The following is a 24,113-nucleotide window of genomic DNA, read 5'->3' on the forward strand; positions in this document are numbered from 1 at the left end:
GCAAATTATATCCAACACTGAAATGGAATCTAACTGAAAATGTTTGTAGTCCTCATTTCTATTTTATTCAAGAGGTTACCAGCCCAACTTGACAAAGCAAAGAAGCTCAAACTAGCATCCAAACAGGTACTTATCAGAAAAGAAACCTCCTAAGCTTCAAAGGTTCACCAAACACTGTTTGAAGATATTAGTTGCATAGGTACTTTAGGCAACCATCTTCTGGTTTCTTGCTAGAATAGAGACAAGTCTAAGGCCATGACCAATGCGAGGCTGTAAATTTGTTAAGGCTGCTTATGCTTCTTTCAGGTTACACTTTTCCTTTCTTGAACCTCTAAGTGACAGACATCTCCAGGATCTCTGGCTTTCCCTTTGTTGTGATTATTCCTTTCCTCCACTATATTTTCCTTCCCTGCACCCACTCTGTTCCCACTTCTCTCTCTAACAGACCTTTCTCCACAAAAAAAGTGGATATGGAGAATAATGGAGTAACGGAGTTAAAGAAATCCTTTTTCATGGCGTATGATTTATTACAAAGAGAACCATACATGCTTCCCTTTGGCTTTGTAAGGCTATGTTGGTTCACTGGATCAGTACTGGGTGAATCAGCAGATAATACTGCACACAAAGACTGCACGTTCAAATCCGCAAATGGCACTAGCAGTCGGGGTTAAGATCTGAAATTGAAAAGGGGTAGAGGGTGTGGGAGGATATGCATCATACTTTTTTTTCCCAGGCATATTGCAATAAAAGGAGTTGAGATAGAGGGTAATTGGTCTCTATTGTTGCTCCTCTTTGAGGAAAGAGTCATAGTAGGAACTGCTGGGAGACTGTAGCTTGCAGTAGTCACTGTGCATTACGAGAGAGAGAATTCAAGGAGAAGACACTGAATACTCGCATCTTGTAATGAAAATAGCATTTTAAACCCATTAGACTCATGACATTTTGCAAATCATCTCTACACCTACCATCACTGGAGAAGCTAGAGTCTTCATTAGTGTGAGTTCACCATTTCGGTCCTTGGGGTTTGTGATTTATGTCTTTGCCTATTATTAATTAAAAGGGGATTCATTTAGGCCGATACATTTTATGGCAATTTGGCAGCAAGACATCTATGGTTTCAGCTCCAGCCATAGAAGTCTGGATTTGGTTTTGGCAACAATTTGCATGTGTAATTTACAGCCCTGGAAACCCTCACAAAAGGCTATTTAACATCATCCACTACAGCGTGCTCCTGCCGGAGCTTATGTGGACACACAAAGCAGCATTAGCTCCCAAAGGCCACATGGGGGAGTAGATGTTTGCAGAATGAGCTCTGCAAAGAGTAGTGACACTATTTTAAACAGTATGTGATGGTTAAAGATGTGTTTTGCTATTTCCTATGTAAACAGCGTTAAATAAGAATACACACAAAGGGATATTGTCTTCTTCTGACAAACACAAGCATTTCCCGTATCTGGAAATGGGCTTACAGACATGTGCGCCGAAGAGAAAATGGGTAGAATTCCCCTCCCAGATCTGCAGAGCACATCTCTGTTCAGAGATTCTACCTTCCCTACGTACACGCAGTTCTCTGTGATGTCAATAGAATTTCCGGGCATGCGGCAAGAGCAGAATATTAGAGGCAAGATCTATTACAAGGATAGGTGCATCTTGCTCCGTGATTTCATAAACAATCCGAGGGATAAGGGTAGGATTGTTCTGCCACGTCCATTCTCCAGTGCTTTGTCCAGGTTTGTTTTCAATTCTTCAAGCGATGGGCTTCCCAGGGAAGACTATTGCACAGGCCAACAGAACTCACTGCGATATCACGGTTACAGGGCTAGCTCTATCTCCGTCTCCCTTCCAGTCTCTCTGAGGGATTGTCTGAAGGAACAATCTGAGGAATGAATCTCTGCCAGGCTGGCCTGCGAGAGTCTTACTATCCCTGCACACCCTGCTGGTGCCCATGACCAGTTCATTAGACTGCTTTGATCTTGGCCTCTATAAAACTGCACTAGCTCAAAGCATGGCCAAGAACCGCTAATGTGTGACTGCAGGGTGCATTGGGATAGTTAGATGGGGAAGGCTAGTGTGGAGTACAGCCATAGTGGACAACCTGAGACCTAAATGCAGCCCATTGGGGTTCTGCATGAGGTATTTGTTTGTTGTTGCCCACGCGTAGGGTTGCCAGATTCTGCTGGTTTCCATGCAGGTAGGTTTTTTGCTGACGGGTATTCTGAAAGTGACCGGCACGTAAAGCAAGGGCATGCCAAATGAGGTGCATGCTGCTTGCACACAGTACTGATGGGGAGAGCCGTGCGCTCCCTCTGAACCATAACAGCACTTTTTGCTGGATACAATCAGCACACCCCATGAATCCTAGGTATGCAAGTGCAGTGAGCACAACACCCTTTCCTGGGGGACTGTCATGGTCATGACAATCTTGCGGCCCACTGAGATGAAGGAGGGCCCATTCACTCGCCTCGGTCGCCTAACGCTGGTGTACAGTCACCCCCCAACTTGCAGCAGTTCTAATTGTTTTATAGAGAAGCCCTGAGTGTATCTCCTAGCAAAGCAGGACTCTTGACGGTGGTGGCATGCTACAATTCTCCCACTTTTAGTCCAGCTCCTGGGATACTGTGCTCTCTGTAGCCACCACGCTTATCCAGCTGAATTCAAACTCTTGCAGTTCTTCTCTTTGGAAGTACCACTGGTCACAAACTCCCAAAGTATGTCTCTTTAAAAATGGGACAAAGTAGTTAGAGAAAAAGGCTTTTAAAACAACAGTCTTCGTGCACATCAGCCTCAGACGGTAATCTGTGTAGTAGGCCCATATTCTTCAGACACCCCAGTGAATCCTGGGTGTCAGCCTGGCTCTCCCAAACAGCTGCCTCCTTCTCAAGAGAGACTCTTTTTGACATGCCAAGTTTCCTTGTTTTTCTGCCTCCCTGACCACAACAAGTTTTTCAGGGGAGGAAGTAACATCATCACAACCAACAGGTTGAGTATTATCCCCTAACACCATGCTAGGGGTTTCTGAGTGTGGCTGACTTTGAGTCATTCTTCCGCTTCCTGCTTGTGTTTCTTATCAAGCTCTGCTCAACTGATCCAACACATGCTCACAGTACATACCCCAATAACCACAGCAGGGCAGCCATGTTAACCTGTACCTGCAGAAACAACAAACATTCCTGTGGCACCGTAGAGACTCATAGATTTATTAGGGCATCCACTTTCGTGGGTAAAACCCACTTCCTCAGATGAATTGGAGTGGAAGTTACAGAGGCAGGGGTACACACAAGGAAGAAGTTGCTTGTGTTTATGAAGCTAATCAAGTCAGTGTGGAAATGAGTCATTCACAGCATTTGATGCGGAGATGTGACTATGCAGAGAGGGGAAATTGCTTTTGTAATGCGTTAATGTTGAGATCCTTATTCGATCCTAAGCTGATTTTTTTGTACATGAATTCCAGGTTAGCTGTTTCCCTTTGTAATCAGGTTTTGAATAACCCAATAGCCAAGAGAGAGGGTATATCTAAACTACACCCCTCTGCCGACAGGCACATAGCTATTGCAAATGAAGCGGGGATTTAAATATCCCGCACTTCATTTGAATAGAAATGGCTGTCACTTTTTGCTGACGCGGCACTTTGCTGGCAAAAAACGGAAGTCTAGACGGGAATCGGTCGACAAGGAAAGTCTTTTCTGACCGATCCCTTATGCCTCGTGCAACGAGGTTTACAGAATCGGTCGGAAAAGGCTTTCCCTGTTCACCAATTCCCGTTTAGACTGCCGCTTTTTGTGGGCAAAGTGCCATGTTGGCAAAAAGCGGTGGCCATTTCTATTCAAATGAAGCGCAGGATATTTAAATCCCCACTTCATTTGAAATAGCCATGTGCCTAATCTATATCCCTCTGTTGGCAGAGCGGTGTAGTTTAGACACACCCAGAGTATTCATAAATTATTACAGAGCTGTTCAAAACTGTGTCACGTTGATATTCACCGCACAATTCCCTTTTAATATTTCACCAAATTCCTGCCAGTGATATCAAGATGTATACCTCGGACTCTTTGGCATTGATGTCCTTCAAGCATACAGACAGGGTAACCAGGTCAGCAGGAAATGACTATTGAGGCACTATACAAAACCTGAAGAAAGCGTACTTGGCTCTTGCTGTAGCGACTATTACACATAAACATTATCCAGGTGTAAAGTCAAGCACTCAAAAATGACAGAATTAAGTTTGTCTGCACAACCTGCTTTCAGCCCTCTACGCACTTCTCTACCATTTTTATGTACAGGAGCATGTATCCTTGTTTCCATAGGACACTAATTCATTCAATACACAGAATGGACACAAGCCGTTGGGCAATGATTCATAATTCTCCTAATTCCGTGTGAATCTCCCGGCTGGCCTTACCACACACTTTCCACTACCTACTCTGGAGAGAAAATGGTTCATTTCCTCAGTATCACAACATCCCTTAGCTGTGAGAAGATGGTTTTCTCCCCATTTTATGAGCTGGGAGCTGTGTCAGAGAGACGTTAGGGAAAAAAAGTATCCACTACTTTCAGGTGCCCAATTTGAGATACTTATGACCTGATCTTTCAGAACACTTAGCATTCTTTATATAGCACTTTATATCTTCAGATCACGGCTCCCACTGATTTCAGTGGCACCTGGAAGCACTCAGCACTTTTGCAAATCAGACCCCCGGGTCTCAAGCCGGGTACCCACAAAGTGAGGCACACACAATTAGTGACCATCTGTGGGAAGTTTGGTTGAAGTGACTTGATTAGCATCGCATAGGATCCTGGGCAGAGGAAGGGATAGAATCCAATTCTCTGATGCGGTGTTCAACTGCCTAACAGTGAGACCACCCTTTCTCTTCCTGCAGCCTCCAGCCTCATGACCTCTACCAGGGGTGGATGAGGATTTTGCAGGGCCCACGTCAGCACAATTTCGCAGGGCCCCCCCTTTGACACGGTGCATGCACTATGGTGCCACGGCACCTGCGTGGGGCTTCTTGAAGCGCGGGGCCCAGGGTGGCTGCCCCGCTCGCCCTGCCCTAGATCTGCCACTGCCTTCTACCCCTTCCAGTTTCTGCAACAAAGAAAGCAGGAGTTCTGCAGGCAACAATTTCCCTCCCTACCCAGCCCTGCGGCATCCCCAAAGCTGGTCCATCCCATGTACAGAATGAGACAGGATCCTTGTAGAAAAAGTATTATGTGCTCTTTAATTATAGACTATACCATAAAGACTATACACAAAGGGCCTGAATTAAATTTGCATAAACACCATTAAATAGGCCCATTTCCTCCCTTTTGTGTGTGTGATTCTGCAACCTTATCATTCTTTTAAACATAACGTTGTGTGTAATCTACTGTGTGTTTAAAAAATCCAACGTAAAAAAACCCGGAAATTCTATCATGTGGGATCTTACTGACAATCACATGGGTCATCAGTAGGGTTGGAACCTTAGATCCACCACCTGTGTCACTGAGCTAATGGAGTAACTGACAGCAGTAGTCGGTTGTCATTCTCTGTGTGAACCAACAGTAGAGGGGAACAGGGCACTTTGTCGGGGGGCTCACAGTGGTTTACTGATAGCAGAGGAATAATGAGACATTCAGGAATCGTGGTTTCGTTTCAACCTTGTAGCATTCTCCTAGTGGGTACAGATTCTTCTGCCCCGTCCCTGCTAATTTGTCCCTTTCCCAGTCATATTTTTCCCTACCTCAGGCCCTTCACCCAACACATCCTGGTCTCATCCCCCTAGATTCTCTGTCCTAATTCCAATCTCCCTTCTGCTCCCAGTCCCCACCCCCAGCTCTTCACCTGACCTCTCTCTCTCCCCCCCTACCTTGGCCTCCAGTCCCTTCTAGAAATTCCCTATCTACACTGGCTTTGTCTACTTGTCCCCCTCCTCTGGTTCCTCAACAATTTCAGTGTCCCTTCACTCAGTTCGGTGCTCCAGACTCTTTGCCCTGCTAGGCCCAATTTTTCCACCCACTGGCTCAGCTCTGCCTCCCTTGCCTTTCAGCTCCTTCCCATTCACTCCACTGGTACTCAGTCTCATCTTCTTGCTCATTCAGACCCAAGCCCCCTGGCTCCTTATCCAACTTCAGCCTCCTCCCCCCACGGCCCTCTAGTCTGTCCCCTGCCTTTTCCCTTCTCACCCAGCACTCTCAGTTCTAGATTTCACCACCCCAACTTCTAGTCCCAGTTTCCCTCTCTCCCCCAAGCCTCCAGTCCTGTTCTCTCTTTCCCCAGGCTCCTTATCCCAGTTTACTTCCTTCCCTCACCTCCCGCACCTCCTCCTCTTGTCCACTCTACATTAGAACCCAGAAGCTAACTCCTCTGGGTTGGTTGGGCACCACGAGGGGGGCAGCAGGACCAACAGACTCACTGGGCCGCTGGGCAAGATGGGGTGGGGCAGCTCCACTCCATCCCCCCCAGAAGGGGCAGGGCTTTGGGTAGGAGGGGCAGGACTGGAGCTAGGCCGCCCTTAGCACCACCCGAGAGTGCGTCCCCACACGGCACTCTGCCAGCAATTTAAAAGGTCTGGAACTACCACCATCACCTCCACTGCCATGGTAGTGCTGGTGGCAGCCATGAGCTCCAGGCATGTTTGAATTGCTGGGCCCGGGGAAACTGTGCCCACCCTCCACCATCAGCAGGCCTGCAGAGGGGTACTGAGAGCACAGTAGAGAGCCTCCTTGCTCTCAATTCAGGTGCCCAGGCCTAGACATGGCACAGCCTAGCAATGTGAAGCAGCAATTGCAGGGAAACTGCTGGGATGGAGCATGGCCCGTGCAGATAGAATCTTTGGGGAATTGAGTAGCTAAAACTTGAAACCGTTTCTACTGAGCATGTGTGAACTGTAATTTTTCAGAAAGTAATTACTTGGCCAGATTTGGGAAGATGTTCATGGGGAGGGCAAAACACATTTCCCTGGTACAATGGCCACCACGTGTCACATTTCAAGACATGGCTCCACTAGGGCACTAGAGCTTTTCAAAGAAAATACCACCAGAATTTTTTTAATATGGTCAAAACACTATTTTGACCTAGCCTCCTTCCTGAAAATAGCCCAACTATTTAGGCTTACCCTAAACATTGAGGCACCGGCAGCAGTTAAGATCGATGGCCACGACCTACCTATCGCAGAGAGCTTTACATACTTGGGTAGTATTATCAGGCAAGATGGAGGCGTCAGAAGAGATATTCGGAGTAGACTCAGTAAAGCCAGAAATGTCTTCATGAGTCTGAATGCCGTATGGAAGTCATCATAGTACAGCATCCATACCAAACTGAAGTTTTATCAGAGCTGTGTTTTATGATCACTATTTTATGGATCAGAATGCCGGCAGATGACAGAGTACAACCTCGATAAATTGTCGACTTTTCACACCAGAAGTCTTTGGAGGATCCTCCGTATTTTTGGCCAAGAATAATTTCAAATCAGGACCTGCTTGCGGGATGCAAACAAGATGACATGGTTACCATCATTGTGAAAAGATTCTGGAGATGGATTGGGCACGTGCTCAGGGAAGATGGAAGCTCCATCACAAAGATTGCTGTGCACTGGACCCCTGAAGAGAGGCAGAAACGAGAATGACTCAAGACAACATGGCGCCAGACTGCTGAAGTAGAAATAAAGAGCGTGAATCACACTTGGGGCACTATTGAGAGGCTGGCCAGAGACAGAGAGAAGTGGAGTCCGTTGTAGCTGCCCTATATGCTGGTGGGCGTGAAGGGCAATGATGATGATGTAGGCTGAGGCAGACTCTTTGCATGGAAATGGCTCAAGTTGAGCAAAGTTATAATCAACTTAAAGCAGGGTTTTATAGAATTATAGACATACAAGGCTGGAGGGAACCACAGGAAGTCATCTACTTCAGACCACCGTGCCAATAATGGGAAGTGTCTGACACCTTACCAGTAGACAGTGTTATCAGCCAGGCTTAAAATACATATTCAAGTCCTTTAAATCATTACTCCTAGGTCAGTCCTTCCAATCCACCCATTGTTTTAATTTTCTCTCGTTTCTTGAAATCAGTTAAAAAAAATTCTAGCAAGTACTGTCGGGATGTAAAGATATCTAGATCCTGCTTCACTCATGTTTTATTGATGTTGATTGCACACCGCAGAACAACATGGATGTCTAAATATTTTTAGAAGCTATTTTTGGGGAGAAGAAATGTTATGAGGTTGCAAGGTTGTAACAATTTCATAAAGAAGTGGCAGAAAACAGTGCCTAGATAAATACAAGATACCCACAGTTTCCGAATTGAATCTCTTTCTAGGAAGTGCCTTTAGAAGATGTGCACTTAGAAATGTTATCACCCATCTCTCATGTACCTACGTAGTTGTTGTTACAATGTACAAGTCTAAAACCATCTCATTATAATAAATGCATAACTTACGTGTTTTCTAATACATGGGAAGTGGTAAGAGTGATTTAAAAATAAGCCTATATCCTAGAATCACATTAGAAATCTTTGTATGAGATGTAAAAGTCATGACCCCAAATACTTGCTGCCACTAATTAAGGGTAAACGTAATAAGTCAACTGTCTTGGACAACATAATTATTTTTCGATTACCAACAATTCTCCTACAGGTTAGCTTAGGGATCACACTCTGTTCATGCCCTAAATGGTTATGCAGAACCAGAGTGTGCTATTAAACAGATGTCGTGTTTCAGCCAGTATGTCATTGGTGGGCGATTCCTATCTCCCATCTAGCAATTTGCTGCAATTTAAGGTGATTTGGGATAAGAGGTGTTTCAAAAATATGAGATGTTACTATGCCAGAAATGCAGGGTATTGGGTAACTTTCCTTTCACTTTAGACTTGCAATCTCTCCTTCCTCTGGACTCAGATGCTATCACTGGCAATGGTCACGGTGTCTCTGAGTAACTACACACTGTCTAAAGGAAGCTTCATATCTTATAATGTAGTTTCCCCTAGTGGGAATTACCATGGTACATTGGCAGGCTATTTGTACCAAGGAGCGCTATTATTCTAAGTCAGGGTGGGCAATAATTTTTGTAAGCGGGACAGTTCACCAATATGGATAGTAGTCGCAGGCCAGCCCTGGAGAGGGTGAGGTGGGGGGCATAGATGGAAGGGGCGGGGCCATGGGAGGAAGGGAGGCTCCCTCTAGGACCACATGCAGGGGGAGGAGACTGCATGCTCCCCCGTCTCCAGATCTTGACTGGCCTGAAGGTGGGGGAGTGCACAAAGTCTCCTGCCCTCACCCAGCAGAGGTGCATGCAACGCCTAGAGGGAACCACTAGCCATTTTGAACTGCTGGCTGTTCCCTTTGGCACCACTCACCTCTGGGAGGGGGAGGAGACTTTGCACTCTCCCCTGCCCCTGGGTCTTGATTAGCCAGGGGGTGAAGACTCGGCAGGGCAGGCCATGGGCCGGATGCAGTCCACGGGCAATATCTTGCCCACCCCTGTCCTAAATACTAATAAAAAAGTCATCTTCTACATATAAGTGCAACTCCTTCTGCAGCAAACTGTGGCAATTGTTTAACAAGGTGATACATATCACTAGCTCAAGAAAAGGAAAGCCATGCCAGACTAAGCCTGCAGGATACTTTCTATGTGGGCAGAACATAATTAACCATGTGGGACTCTAACTCGGAAGCTGGGTTAACCCCCCCTTCAATCATTACGTGTATGATAGATGGCTGTAGCAAAGGGCATATGTAAAAAGCAGTTAACGAAATATGGGTGACTGACACATTAATCTACGTGTCCTGCGGTGATCGCGCCTTTAACTGAACCTTCCATCTGGAATGATTTTTGATTCTTTTTCTAATGCATACATGAAAATATCAGTAGCAGAAGTCGGGCATGTCATTGGATTGGATATCAGACATCTCCTCTTATCCTTAGGTCCTTTACTTTCAAACTCGACTGTAGGTTAGAATGCTTGTAAAGATTTCCATCGCTGCTAAAGGAGAGTGTGTCCTTTTAGCACAGACCAGGTCCCCCGACTTTTAGGCTTTTTGTTTGGTCTAGTGGATGCTGCTTCCTAGCAGCCACTGTCGGTTTGAGAATTTCTTCATGAATATTAAATGACTGGGATCTATGAGCACATTGAAGGCTTGCTAGGAAATGGACACAAAGTAGCCTTGCTGGATGTTACCGTTCATAGGCTCATTGGTGACACGACCCATGACTGCTGCGAAAAGGCAAACGAATGGACGACGAGTGCCCACACTGTATTGCTAGAGGCAAGTTTAAAGGGCAACTCACATTCATTTTTTCTCTTTGCCATCCGCCCACGTTCGACAGGATCCACGCCACACATGTAAGTTCAGCCTGCATAATGTTGCATGAGATAGAGCCCATCCTTGTATTTCATGCCAGACTCCTGGAGCAGAACGTAGGAGATGGGAAAGGCTGGAATGCTGACCGGGAAAACCCAGCCTAAGATCCTCTTGGTTAAAAAGCATGATTGCAGTGGGATGGGGGGGTTTCAAAACAAATCACACACCCACAAACACAACACCAGATCACAACTGCCCCTCAGTGCATGTGTTGCCGTGGTTCCTCTCCCTCTCACACCGCTTCTGGCCACCTGTACAGCGACAAGAGCCAATCTTTTTATTGCTGCCACTGGCATTTTCTGCCATGTTTTGGGGAGAAAGGGGGGTTGGGTTAGAACAGGGGCAGCCAAAATCCAGCCCATGAGCCAGATCCAGCCTGCCAAGCCTTTGAATCTGTCCTGTGACCCAAGCTGCTGGGACCCTCAAACAGGGAGTAGCTCTAAGCTGTTCAAAGTGGCTGGCTGCTCAATATTCCTCTCTGTATCACGTGCCGGAGGGGGCGGAGCTTCATACTCTACCCCCACCCCCAGCACTATCTTAGTTCCCTTTGGCCATCTGAGAGATCGTGCTGGGGATGGGAGCAGAGTCCAACCCCCTTCTACTCCCCCAGCATGTGGTGTAGAGAAGCACATGGTGCAGCCAGCTTCTTTGAGCAGCCTGGGGTCCCACCTCTTCTTGCCTGCAATAGATTCTAATAGAGAGACCCTTAGCCCAGACATGTACAAAAATGATTTCAGCTCCCTCTCTTCATGGAAGAGCACAGCCACTATCTAGCTGTCCACAGCAGCATTACACCACATTTTAGAAAGGGAATTTAGAGGAAGGTAGAATGTAGTTACCCAAATTGGAATTGAATGAGGATACCCAGACTCCTATTTTTGTGAAAGGGTCTGATTTATATGACCTCTTTAAGGGTCAATGTCTCTGAGAGGCCTCATTGACCTGCCTCTTACATCTGTTTGCAGAGTCTGTGCGCCATTAAGCATTCGTGAGCTACAGCCCTACAGCCAGCCAGTGAAAGCATGCTGAAGGAACACACATTTCTTAGGGAAGGAGGTAGCAGATTTCAAATTTCAAGCTCCCAAGGGCTTAACACAAATAAATGTGAAACAAATTATTTCAGAGATACGGGGGTGGGAGGAGAACATTGCTGCTGTCCTTACCAAAAAGCAAGAAAGAGAAAGAGAGAATAAAAAAATAGCCTGAAGCAAAGAGAACCAAACATTTCAGAAGAGTTTCAAGGCTTAGGAACGTCAGAAGTGGAGATGAATTAGGTCTGACTCACTCACAAGGGCTGTAAAAAGGATTGTTCCCCCTCCCTAAATTGTTAAAATAAGCCACCAATCCAACCCCACCCTGATCAAATGTAGATCCCCCTTGACAGCAAACATGCCATTTTAAAATCTGCCTCCATGGGAAAATTACAAATGGGAGAACTGCTCTGGAAAATGAAAAACCGCCTAATAATTATCACGTACATTGCATCAACCCATCGTTATGGCTCTGAAATATCTGATTGCACTTTACATTTCCCCTCTCATTACTTTTCATGAACAACTGCCTTTCCCATTTCCTGGCAGGAACGGAGCTGAGAGCTGAAATGTGATGAGAAACATTGTCGGAGCGCTTGTCTGAAATGGCTTTCCCGTGCCTGGACATCTTCTTTTGAAAGATGACACGAGGTCACAATGACCCTGCTGGACATGTAGAGGGCACCTGTTCCAGTGAGTGTGTCTTAAGTTTCCTAATGGGTTGATTGAGTTGGGATTGGTCTTGCTTTGGGCAGGGGGTGGGACTTGATGACCTCCTGAGGTCTCTTCCAGCCCTGGGATTCTATGATTCTAAGAGCCTTTCCTTCCATTTGAAACACTTATGCATACTTGTGCAAACTGTAGTTAGACAATGTTAAGAAGCTCCATCTCTCTGGCTGACATCTGATGACCTCTTTCTCCTGCAGATTATACCGAACGTGCTGGTTCTTGTTATATTTAGGTTTGTTTTCAGTGCCCCAGTCCCATAAAACAGTCAGAAGTCCACTCTCTTGACCTGATGTACCTTTGTTGGGGCATTCCCATTGGAACATCACAAATCAAACCAGAAAAAGAAGTCAGAAGGCACCCTTAATCCCACCACCCAAGAATATGGAGATGCATCATGAAGCAGCAAAAGTTGGCCTACCTGCTCTTAGGACAACTGAAGTGTCTGCACCTGGAATATCAGCATAGTGGGGATTATGCCAAAAAGACATTCTTGGAAACCAAGCAGTTCCTCCATACAGGCATCACTTCTGAGTGCAAGACATGGAGGCTAAAATATGAAAGACTACCATTAACTTCCATGGCCACTGCATCACACCCAGAATGCCTTTGTGCATGAAAGAGCTGGGGAAAAATACAGGGGAAGCCTTTGTTGACTGCTCTCCTATGCCTTGTGGAATGAGGTTTACAGGAGCGGTCGACAAAGGCTTCCCCTGTCGACCAATCCGCGTCTTGACTGCCGTGTTGTGCCAACATACAGCTGACCCGGCACAGCACGGCGGCCATTTTTATTTTAATGAAACCAGGGATATTTAAATCCCCGCTTCATTGACTATGTTGGGTAGCCTATTTTACATGCCTTTGTCAGCAGAGGCATGTAATCTAGACATACTCATAGAGATAGAAAACGCCTCTCTCCAGTCTGAAAGAAAATTCTAATCAAACACCAGAATAGATAATAGCCTGCCCACCCTCCATCTCCTACAATAAAACCAGCCCTAAAGAACTAGGAAATCCAACCTCCATTCAGACTGGAAGCCAGTGGGAAATGGATAAGATGTGTATGGTATCATTGAATTTCTCTGACAGTTTCATCACCCTATCGGTAGCATCTTGTATGCAACTGTGGTTTATGAATTGAGTTTTGAGGAGGACCTAAGGGAGCAAAAGTTATACCAATCTAATCAGGATGTGACAAACACATGCATCAAAATGTTGCATTGTCAAATTCCAGAAGCCACTTAATTCCAGCCAGATTTCAAAGCTGGGGAAAAGGGTTTGGCAACAGGGTTAGTAATGATGACAAAGTAGATGACGGTTCAGGGGGAGCGAGATAATTTTTTCCCAGTTACTTGTGAAAGTAAGCCAACTTTCTGCATGCTTTGCAAGTTACCTGTTACACAAACCTACATTTTGTTCTAACGTAGGACTCAGCAGTCTTCTGCCATTTACTCCAGCTGTTTTCAGTGAGCATCTAAACATACCATAGACTCCAACAGTAATAGAATGACAGATAGATGAAACAAGCAATTTCACCCCAGGGTAAAATGTATAAAGCAATAAGGGAGAACACCACATGAGATCTTGAGCTATACCTGACAAAGCTGGTTGGAAAAAACAGTGTAACAGTACATTGTCATTGTTGCACAGGAATCAAATAAGAGTGAGTTGTATGATCCCTGATTACTGGGTCTGTAACACAAGTCAGGTTCTGCAATAATCTATACTGATATTATAAGAACATACCAGAACATGTGTGTGTGTATGAGAGAGAGAGAGAGAGAGAGAGAGAGAGAGAGCACTTCAAATGTTCCTCTCCAGACAAAAAAAATGCATCACCATCATAAAAAAAGAACATGTTGTATTTCCCAGTCACATTTCCCATCAATATACCAAAGAAAGTTTAAGAGGGGAAGTGCAAATGAGCAAAATACTGTAGGTGAATGCATGGTATAATATTATGCATATTGTAATATTATTTAACACAATGCAAAGTGATGAAAAAATATATGAAGATAAGCTAACTGGCCAGACATTTGAAATCATTCATAAGTAATCACAGTTTGCCATGGGTGAACGTTTTTGAATGGTGTCATTAAGTCTCCAAGGAAACTGCTGAAAATAGTGCCCATTTAGGAGCAGGATTGAAAGTTTTGGTTTTTGAACAACAGGTGCAACCAAAATTTTGAAGCAAAATGATGTTTTCTTTGTTTGTTACACAAATAGAAAAGCCATATGGCTCTGGCTAAGCCAAAAAAACCCTTGTTCTAACAAAGAAACTGCATGTGTGTGTGTGTGTGTGTTGGGGGGGAGGGGAGAAATGGAGACAGGTATTTGAATTAGTCATGAATGGCCTGATTTATCCCAACAGGAAATTGGACTGAACCAAATCCTGAAGTGGGGAGTCAGTCAGGCACTCACACCACTTCTCTCTCAGATCACTCCACCCACATGCCCAAATGGAGATACATGTTTTTATCAAGGAGTCACTGACGTGATGTGTCTTCTCAGGTCACCCATACCCAGATCACCCAAGATGAATTCATCTTATCATAATTGACCATTGGATGATGCAGCCATTTAGATCATCTCCAGGCAATTAATATTCAGTAAAAGCTGCCAATCAGATTTCAAGATTACCTTTTCAACATTCCATGCAATTTATACTTTAGGGTGGATCCACTGGTATAAAATCTCACTAAGACTGCCATTTTCTAGAACCAAACTTTTTTGCAAGGTCAAAAATAAACCTTTTACTTCCAGGACCTGATCCCATGAAGTCGATTGGAGTCTCCATTATTTTTAATGGGAGTTGGATTGGGCACCTATGATGTTTTCCATCTAAGGAGAAAACCTTAAATTAAATACACCTTACAATACTTCAGTGAGTTAGGTGACTAGCATTAGTTGCACTTTACAAATGAGAAATGTGAGAAGTATAGACAAGTTGAATGAATTGCCCCAGATCCAGTTGGAAGTCCTTGGCAGAGCCCAAAATAAAATCCATGATTGCTAATTCCTACTATTGTGCTTCTCCTCAAAAAAGTAATCTCCACCCCTAGAAGAAGTAGCAAAATATTTGGTTATTCTTCGTGGCCAAAATCCCTCTATACTTCTGGGCTATGCCTAGGCAAAGAAGCAGAAATACCAGCATAGCTGAGGTAAGGACAGCCAGATCTGGAATTTACATATCTGTCCATATCGTATGTCCTCATGAGATTCCCATTTGACTTTTTCAGATCCAAGGTATTTGTACAAACTACGTGATCTATGCATAAACTTTGCTTATCTGAACTGCACTCCAACTCCAAACTTATTGAGGTTTGCCTGTGGTTCATTACAAAACCAGAAAAACAGGTGAACAATATTCACTAAGGCTATTTCTACACTACAGGACTGTTTTGGGATACCGGAGGTATCCTGAAATAGCTATTCCACGACTTTTGAGCGTGTCCATTATTTCGAAATATAACGGGCTCTCTATTCCAACGTCCCTGTAAACCTGATTCCATGAGGACTAACGGACGTTTCAGAATAGTGATTTATTTTGAAAAAAGTGCTGTGTAGAAAGCACCAAATTTTGAAATAAGCTATCTTGAAATTGACTCAAAATAAGCTATGCAATTTGCATAACTCAAATTGCATAGCTTATTGTGAGCTACAGGTGCAGTGTACCTTACATAAACATAAGGTAGCTAAAAATGCCTGGCTAGTAAAGTTACCTCTGACACATATTCACAGCCTGGCCTAGAGTAGGTCAGAGAATTCTAGCCAAGCTAAAAAACAAATTACCATTGATCTTTATCCCTCTGTTCCAGCACATCAGCTTAACCAGGAAAAAATGCATAAACCCAAAAAGAGTCCTATCTGACCAAAATACTACAGACCCATCCCCATCCTCAGAAAAGCAATGCTAGAGTCTGACTAGAAACCTTACAGTATATTATTTGGGCTAAAAAGGCTGTTTGCTTTTCACTTCTCTTGACAGGTTTGACAGGATGACTATCAGACACAGGTTCAGAGAGAGATGTAAAGTGGAAAAAGGCCAATTATCAACTTTTTTCCCTCTTTCAAGACTATTGGAAGCTGCTTCCTGGTAATGAACAATACTCAAGCATATCATTGAGAGCTGAAAGCAGCTTAACTGAGGCAATTGGAACTATAATTGGGACTATTCTCAAAGAAAACAAGAATGTCTCTCTCCAAATTTCCTGTTATTTTCATAGCTTTGCTATCCTGCCCCACCTCCTCCTTTGGAATTACAGGCTGGGGATGCGGCTTTATAGCATTGGTATTCTCAGAGCTGTCACAAGGCACATGCTCTGATAGGCATAGAACACACAACACCCAGCATGTTGTGTAAGACTTTGTGATTCCATGGTTTTAACTACTGCAGTGCTCACATGCAATGGCTTCTGTGTCTATAGTGGTTAGCTAAAAGGAATGGCCAAAGAGAAACTGACCCTTTATTTTCATTCACCTCTGCACGTTTAATCAAGATCAAGATCCCATTGGACACAAAGCTTGACTTACATTGATCCTCCCCTGCTAGACACTGGCAAACACAGACACTTTTGAGAGAAAACACTCTCATTAGATCTCCTGCCTAATGATCTCTGTTCTCTCTTTCTCTTCTCCTTTATTTCTCACTATGGGATTAGAGTGCCTGATCAGATAGATTTTAGAGAAATATCCAAACTTTTGAAAGTTTTCTCAATGATCATTTTCCAAAAGTTTGGTTTCTGGGTGTTTCTCTAGTATCTGGTCAAATCCAAATCCCACATTTAATAGTTTCTGTGGTGATACCATGAAATTGCCATGAACGGACATGATAAGTAGAAAAAGAAACAAGCACATTCATGGAGGTTAAGTCCATCAATACTTATTAGCCAGAATGGGTAGGAATGGTGTCCCTAGCCTCTGTTTGCCAGAGGCTGGATATGAGTGACAGGGGAGGACTCATTTAACAATTATCTGTTCTGTTCACTCCTCTGGAGCATCTGGCATTGGCCACTGTTGGCAGACAAGATATTGGGCTAGATGGACCTTTGGTATGGCCGTTCTTATGCAAGAGATTTTCTTTCCAGTCTTGCACAGGGTTGGTTTTTTTCTTTCTATTTTGAGGTCACTGATAATATTTTGCCCCTATGTAAAGTTACATGCACACGTTCAAATCACAGTATTCATCCTTGGGAGAAATTCATACATATTCAGGAGAACTCATAGGGAATATCCAAACTTCTTTGGAAATACTTCAACCTTAAAAAGAAAGACAGTTTCTAACATCAGAGGAAAAATAAAGCACAACAACGAAGAGATACTTTGGCATTGTTCAACAACTGAGGAAGTAGACTAACAACGTAAGTCCCATCAGAGGTAGGACATCTATCAAAAACGGTCATTGGTTTACTCTTCTGGAGCAATTCCCATACTCTCAGCAATACTTCAAAGGCTAATAAGGAGCCACATCAACTAACTATGGCAGTACCTTAGCCAGAACTGGACTCTGACACTAACTTCCTCTCAGGTAATTCAACAACAACAAACAGGGGGCCAGAACCATCAACCACCGTAGCTGTACTGATACAGTCTCTTACACCCTGACAACAATGGAGCCATGCCAATTATCACCGAGTGAGGATCGGGCCTGTTATTTAGATGTGGAGCCCAGTTACCTTTAATGAACTGGCTGCTAATACGTAAGAGAAAGCACCAATTGGATGTCATTCCAGGTCTTATGTAAACTGAAGTTGTCTTACTTCACTTTGAATAGTGTGTATGGACTGTAAAAACCTGTGAACACCTGAAGATATTAACTCACTGTCTCGCCTACAAACTCTTTCAAATTTTGAAAATACTAGAAATCCTGAGGGGAAACCCTGTCCTCAAAATGATTTCTAGCCCAGTTTTGTACACAGAAGAGGTTTTTTGTTATTTTTTTGCTATTTTTGTCAAATGGAGTATCTGAAAGATCTGAAGAGTGTTCATCATTCATCTGTACCACACAGTGTCCCAAGGAGAAAGGATGAGGGTTAATTGAGAGAATGGGACACATAAGCACCCAAACTAGCCAAGACAACAACCAACAAGCTCCCCTTTCACATTTTTTTGTGTTCTTTCTTCTAAATGAAACCCCATTCTGTCTTCAAACAGCTATTTAGAGCATCAGAGCTGTCATGCAAGGAACACAGAAAGAGCACTGAAGCGACTGACTGACCTATTTCCATCTCAGTCTGTGGGACCCTATCTAAGCATTCAGCTCTGAATGCGACACACACATATACACAGGTAGTGAATTTCCTGTTTACTCCCAGGAAGGAATGCTTCCAGAGTCTAACCCCAAACTCCTCAAGGAATTCACTACAGCCTCCAGAACAGCTGATAACCCCTCTGCCTTGAATGCCCACTCTAATCAGATTTGCTCTTGGGAATCTAGTCTTTGGGACAACAGAGAGGACGTTAACTTACTAAATCTTTCTCGACACGTTTCAGTTATTTTCTTGAATGCACAGCAGTGAAACACTTTCTACACAGAAAAAATAGCAATGAAAATATTACCTTCTAAACAACCACACCGCAAATAAGAGAGAAAGAACATTAACATTTACAAAGCGGCGGCAATTAAATGTATGCATATGACAAATGGACCATTTAAAAACAACCAAACAACCCCTCCAATGACTAGTCGGGCAGCAAGCAGTCCAATCACTCGAAAACCAAGCTGGCCCTCCCAGCTCAAGGACCCTCAGATCCTCCCAACTTCTTTTTGCGACAACAAAAGGAGTTTTGTTACCCCGCATGACTTTGGTGCTATCATGTGGGGCTTCCCAGAGAGGTGGCGGAGTCTCACTGATATTGGCCAAGCTTCAAAGATGCAGAAAAGTTAATTGGATGGAATGACAATTTCCAAAAAAAAACCATTGTGTGAAAAGACCACAGACAAAATCTCTAATCCAAGGAGCGGCTGTGCAGAGCCCCAGCAGTGTACTTTTAGCTAAACCAGGCTCATGGGAAGATTTTCTTTTTTTGTTGTTCCTCCAAAATGTGTCTTTTGTAGTATTATATTTTCCTTTCACTTAAATAGGTTGTACAAGAGGAAATGAAAAAAACATTCAAGAAATTAATATGGACCATTGCAAAAGATTCTTGTGTCAAATATGATTGTCTTTTTCCTTTACTGGCCTCAAAGAAGAGATCATGCAAATAGCGTTGCATTATTATTTTCCTAGTAAAAAACTCGAACACAAGTACATAAATATAATCATCATATCTGTAACTGGATGACCTTCTTCTAGTGGGGTTTCTGTTACAACGTGAACATGCCACATATACTGTGCGAGGAAACACTGAAGATAGCTGGCCCAGTCCTGCAAGGTCGTGAGTGTCATTGAGGTCAGGGAGAGTGAAGGACAAGCAACATCTTGTGGGAAGTTTTCAGAACCTTGCAAAATCAGACCTGAAAGCAGCACTCGGGTGAGACCGGAGAGTTTTAGGGCACTTTAACAGAAGGCATCTCCTAAATGAGACTGGCAGATTAGAGAAAGACCGTTCAGAGTTTTCTAGCGTGTAAGGACAGAGGGGGGCATCAAGTCATCAAATCTGAGCTGTATAAACTTCACCCAGTCAGATCTTTATGGACCCCAATATCTTGTCGCTACATCATGCCACCAGAAAGGCCTCCAGCCTTGAAGACATCAAGAGATGGAGAATCCACCTCTTTCCTTGACTGATCAACCTCTTAGATAGACTTATTTCCAGTTGAATTGTCTGGCTTCAGCTTTCCACTACTGGTTCTTGATATGCCTTTCTCTGCTAGGTTAAAAAGCCCTGCAGTGCCCAGTCTTTTCTCCTCGTGACGGTACTTATGCAGTGCAATCACCTCTCAGTTTTCTTATGGACAAACTAGACAGATTGAGCTCTTGAAGTCTCTTGCTATCAGACGTTTTCTCAAGCTCTCTAATCATTTTTGTGGCTCCTCTCTGCACCCTCTCCAATTTTTCATCATCCTTCTAAAAATGTGGACACCAGAACCGTACATATTTCAGTATCACTTTCACCAAGCGCCCCACGCAGGTATGAAATCAATTCTCCGGGACAACATACAATCCTGCTGTTTACACAGCCAAGAAGTACATTAGCTCTTGTTGCCGGAGCGCAGTGCTGGGAGTTCATATCCAAGTGCTCATCCGCTATGGCCATTAAAGCCCTTTCAAAGTCACTAATTTCCAGGACACAGTCCCCAAGCCTGAAGGTATGGCCTATTTCCTTTTTCCTAGATTTTTAACTTTACATTTTGCTTGCATCAGCCCAAGGTAATGTACCAAATGATCCAGATTGCCCTGTACTATGTCCAGGTCCTCATTGTTATTGACCTCTTGGGCATCTTTGCGTCATCACAAATTTTATCAGCAGTGATTTTTTATTTACTGCTGATGAAAATGTTGACTAGCATCAGGCTTTGTACTGATCTCTGCAGAACCTCACTAGAAATACCCCCATTTAAGGGTGATTTCCACTGATGACTATATTTTGAGATCTGTCAGACAGTTCTTACTCCATTTCATTGGTATTTATTGACATTATAAAGTGCTAGCATTTTTAATCGGAATGTCCTGCAGTACTAAGTCAGATGCCTTACCTAAAGCACAGTATATTACATCTAGGATGGTATTACGCCTGTTATAACAGAGACTTTTCCTGACTTCTAGGACGTGGTGTTTACTCTGCTGCTGATAGGATGATAGGAACTAGTGATCTAGGTGCTTAACTTGGAACAGCTTAGAAGGATCTGATTTTCAAAAATCTGCGCTGAGCACACACCCAGTGAAAATCTGACCCCTAAATTGAACATCCAAAATGGAGATACCCCAATCTCTAGCTGTTTTTGAAAATGTAGACCTGATTCTTCAATGCTAGCTGCTGGGTTTTGTCTTTGTTGTTATGGAGAAGAGTTTCCTCCTGGGAACTCCCCTCCCCCAATGGTTTCAGGGTGACCGGAGGGGAAAGAAGCATGAGTATGTGAGGAATGGAAGATGAGACTCCAGATGTCACCCCTCTCACTGTTAGAGCTGGTTTTCTGCAGCATCAAACAAGCAACATGAAAAGATGTAGCACCAACTTAATATGAGCGCCACTCAAGAGTTGGGGCTCTACCGAGACAGGTGCTTTATAAACACTTATAAAGACACGGTCCCTACCCTGAAGAGCTCACTATCTATCAAGTCCTTAATTGAGCACTAGGAAGCAAAGCTATACATGTTAATGAGATGTTCTCAGCACCCAGAGGACACATTGATTCCAAGACATGCACACCCTCCCCTGCCTTATTGCACTGAACGCCCCGGCTGGGCTGACATTGGCTTGATGATTTCTGTTCGTATTAATATTTTTGGTCAGAAGAGCTGAGCACAAACACCCTGAGATTATTTCCTACTGTCTCCATTTTCTGATGAGGACCTCATCTGCCAAAGAGAGAGAATTCATCCTGTCAGATAGAAACTTTTGGGATGGGACGTATTCCATCGTTTGTCATTTCTTTAGTATTTTATCAACGTATTGCTATCAATAACCCCCTATTTGGTGGGAAAAAAAAGGCCTTAGGGTGTTGAATAGTAACACTATGACATACACACAGAGAAATGTAGATGATCTTTTTAATTAAATTAATAACAACCACAAAGACAGACCTTAATATTGCTATTTATACTGACTGATCATTAAAGTCACATTAAGATCTTTGAAGAGTTGTGATTTAACATAGGTTATATCCTCAGGTGTAAACACACACACTACTCATTTCCAGGGCTCAAGAAGAGTCTCAGTTCTTCCAGAGCTCCGTATTCAGATACAGTGTGTTGGATCTGCTGCATACTTTCCCACTCCTGGAGCCTGCAAATCCTAGTCTACCTCCCACTTCACTTGTCACCAGTGCCATGTTCTTGCATAACATTTCACAGAAAGACCCTTCCCTTTCTGTAGCAATGGGCAAACCTCACAAGTCTGGATGCTTACCCAAAGCTCTGCCAAACAATTCATATCCATGCTAACAAGTCCAGGTCAATCCCATTTCTGAACATACCAATAGTACTGTGGGGAACAAATTACCTGCAGTACTTCCTGCATCTAACATGTGTAGATAGACCATAAAAATAAGCTCTCATGCTATTCAATTGTGTCCATCACTATATAGCCAAAGCACCTTGTCAGAGATCAGTCCCCACTGTGCTCGGTCTGTGAGGAGGCATTGTCATGTAAAGATTGGTGATGATGATGATTCATTGCAATAGAATTCTCCATTTAGAAGACAGGGACTATCCTTAGAACTTGTAGAGTATGGTAAAAGCTCTATTCTTAGTCACTTTCATCACAATCAGCTCAGCTAGAGAGACAGAGGAGTCATACGGGATTTCTTCCAAAATAAAAATTCACCTGCATCGAGCAAAGATTTCAAAATCAAATCTCCCGTCATAGGTCCAAATTCTCAAAAATCACGTGCCAGGATCTTCATCGTCCTGAGAGCTAACTTGTGATGAGATTGAAATACAAAGGTTAGCTCTGAATATCCCAAATCCAAGGTCCTGCTGAGATCCAGGGGTTTGGTTCAGCTCATCACAGAGATAGGAGCCAGAGGTGAAGTTCTTTACAAGTGTCACAGTTGAGACGTTGGAGTTATTTGTATCCTAGGAGATTTGATTAGTGTCTGTACGTGTAAAAAGATGCAACATGCAAAAGCGCCCAAATTAGTTCTTCCTAAGTATTAGTCATTTGATTTCCTAGGAAGCAGGGAGAGTGCAGCAATTCTCAATCAACCCTGTGGATCCACCATCCTTTTTAGAGGTACTCTGGCAATGAAGGCAGAAGCATGGGGAAAAACCTTGGAGAAAGCCTAGAACTTGTTGGTGGGTGAAGTGCATATGGGCTAGTTCTGGGTGATGAACAATGGTGATTACTGCTCCTGGGTGGTGAAGAATTGCACACATCCTCTCAGATGTGATACCCTGCCTCTCCCTGTCACCGCGGGTCATCTGGTTGCCTTCTCCATACACTTTGGGAGAGGATCTTGCCATTTAATATGTGTCTGTACAGTGCGTAGCCCCACAGGACTGTGGCCGTCAGGCAATATCACAATACAAATGCAAAATAATATTGAAGAAAAAGTAAAATCATTCAACCTAATAATCAATGCACATGGCTGTGAAATGCAGTGGCAAAATGCCTCTTGAAACACCCTTTATGCAGCAGGACCATGCATGCCACTACACCCCTATCAGACATTCAACATCCCTCTACCCCCATCATTGACCATACCCACTGGCTGGTGCCTATGAGAGCAGAATCATGGCTCCACCTAATACCACCGCACCTGTGAGAATATATAGGGAGTAGGGATGTTAAATATCAATTAATTGAATAGTCAATTAACCTCATTCATTCTTAGCAGTTATGTGACTATTCTATAGTCCCTGGGGATGAGGCCGGCAGCCAGTGCGCTCTGGCCCCACTCCCAAGAAGCCCCTCGTCACTCTGTGCTGCTACCTCACTATCAGAGGGACTGTCAAAGTGTCCCTTATCCCAACTTCCATGGGGGCAGTCTGGGTGTTGGCTGTCCCACTGCTCCCTGTGGTGGCGGGACTTGAACCCACCACTCTTCCCTCCCCAAGCGATAAACCTGCTGCTCCACAAGGGGAGCCGGTTTAAAAACTGGCTCCCCTTGCAGACCGGCTGCCTGTCATCCCACACTGCTGCCTCTGATACAGAGGCAACTGCACCTATCCACATGGTGTCTGAGCTCCTGGACCTGGCATGAGCTGAAACATTAGGTGGGCTGCCTGCCCACCTGGCTTCTAATATATTTTACATGCAGAGCCGCAGCAGGAGCATGTTCCAGACCCGACGTGAACCAGGACTAAGCAGGCTAGCCTGCTAAAAAATGTATCGGCAAGGGGAGAGAGGGATGCGTGTAGTCTATAGCATTAACCTATACGCTTTTGATTATCGATTAATTAGTTAATCGAGAACATTATATCC

General features: G+C 44.0%; 1 protein-coding gene and 1 long non-coding RNA gene across 3 annotated transcripts in view; one reads left to right on the forward strand and one right to left on the reverse strand.

The window, feature by feature from the left end:
- BEND5 (BEN domain containing 5) overlaps window positions 1-24,113 on the reverse strand; it is a 1,533,100-nt gene that overhangs the window by 254,374 nt on the left and 1,254,613 nt on the right. The gene's annotated exons all lie outside the window — the stretch shown is intronic.
- LOC112546332 (uncharacterized) lies at window positions 1,606-16,252 on the forward strand. The gene is made up of 3 exons (XR_003090011.2): window positions 1,606-1,730; window positions 11,910-12,053; window positions 16,075-16,252. It is a non-coding gene; the product is annotated as an uncharacterized LOC112546332 (long non-coding RNA).

This window comes from Pelodiscus sinensis, chromosome 9 (assembly GCF_049634645.1).
Source record: "Pelodiscus sinensis isolate JC-2024 chromosome 9, ASM4963464v1, whole genome shotgun sequence".
Lineage (NCBI taxonomy): Eukaryota > Metazoa > Chordata > Testudines > Trionychidae > Pelodiscus > Pelodiscus sinensis.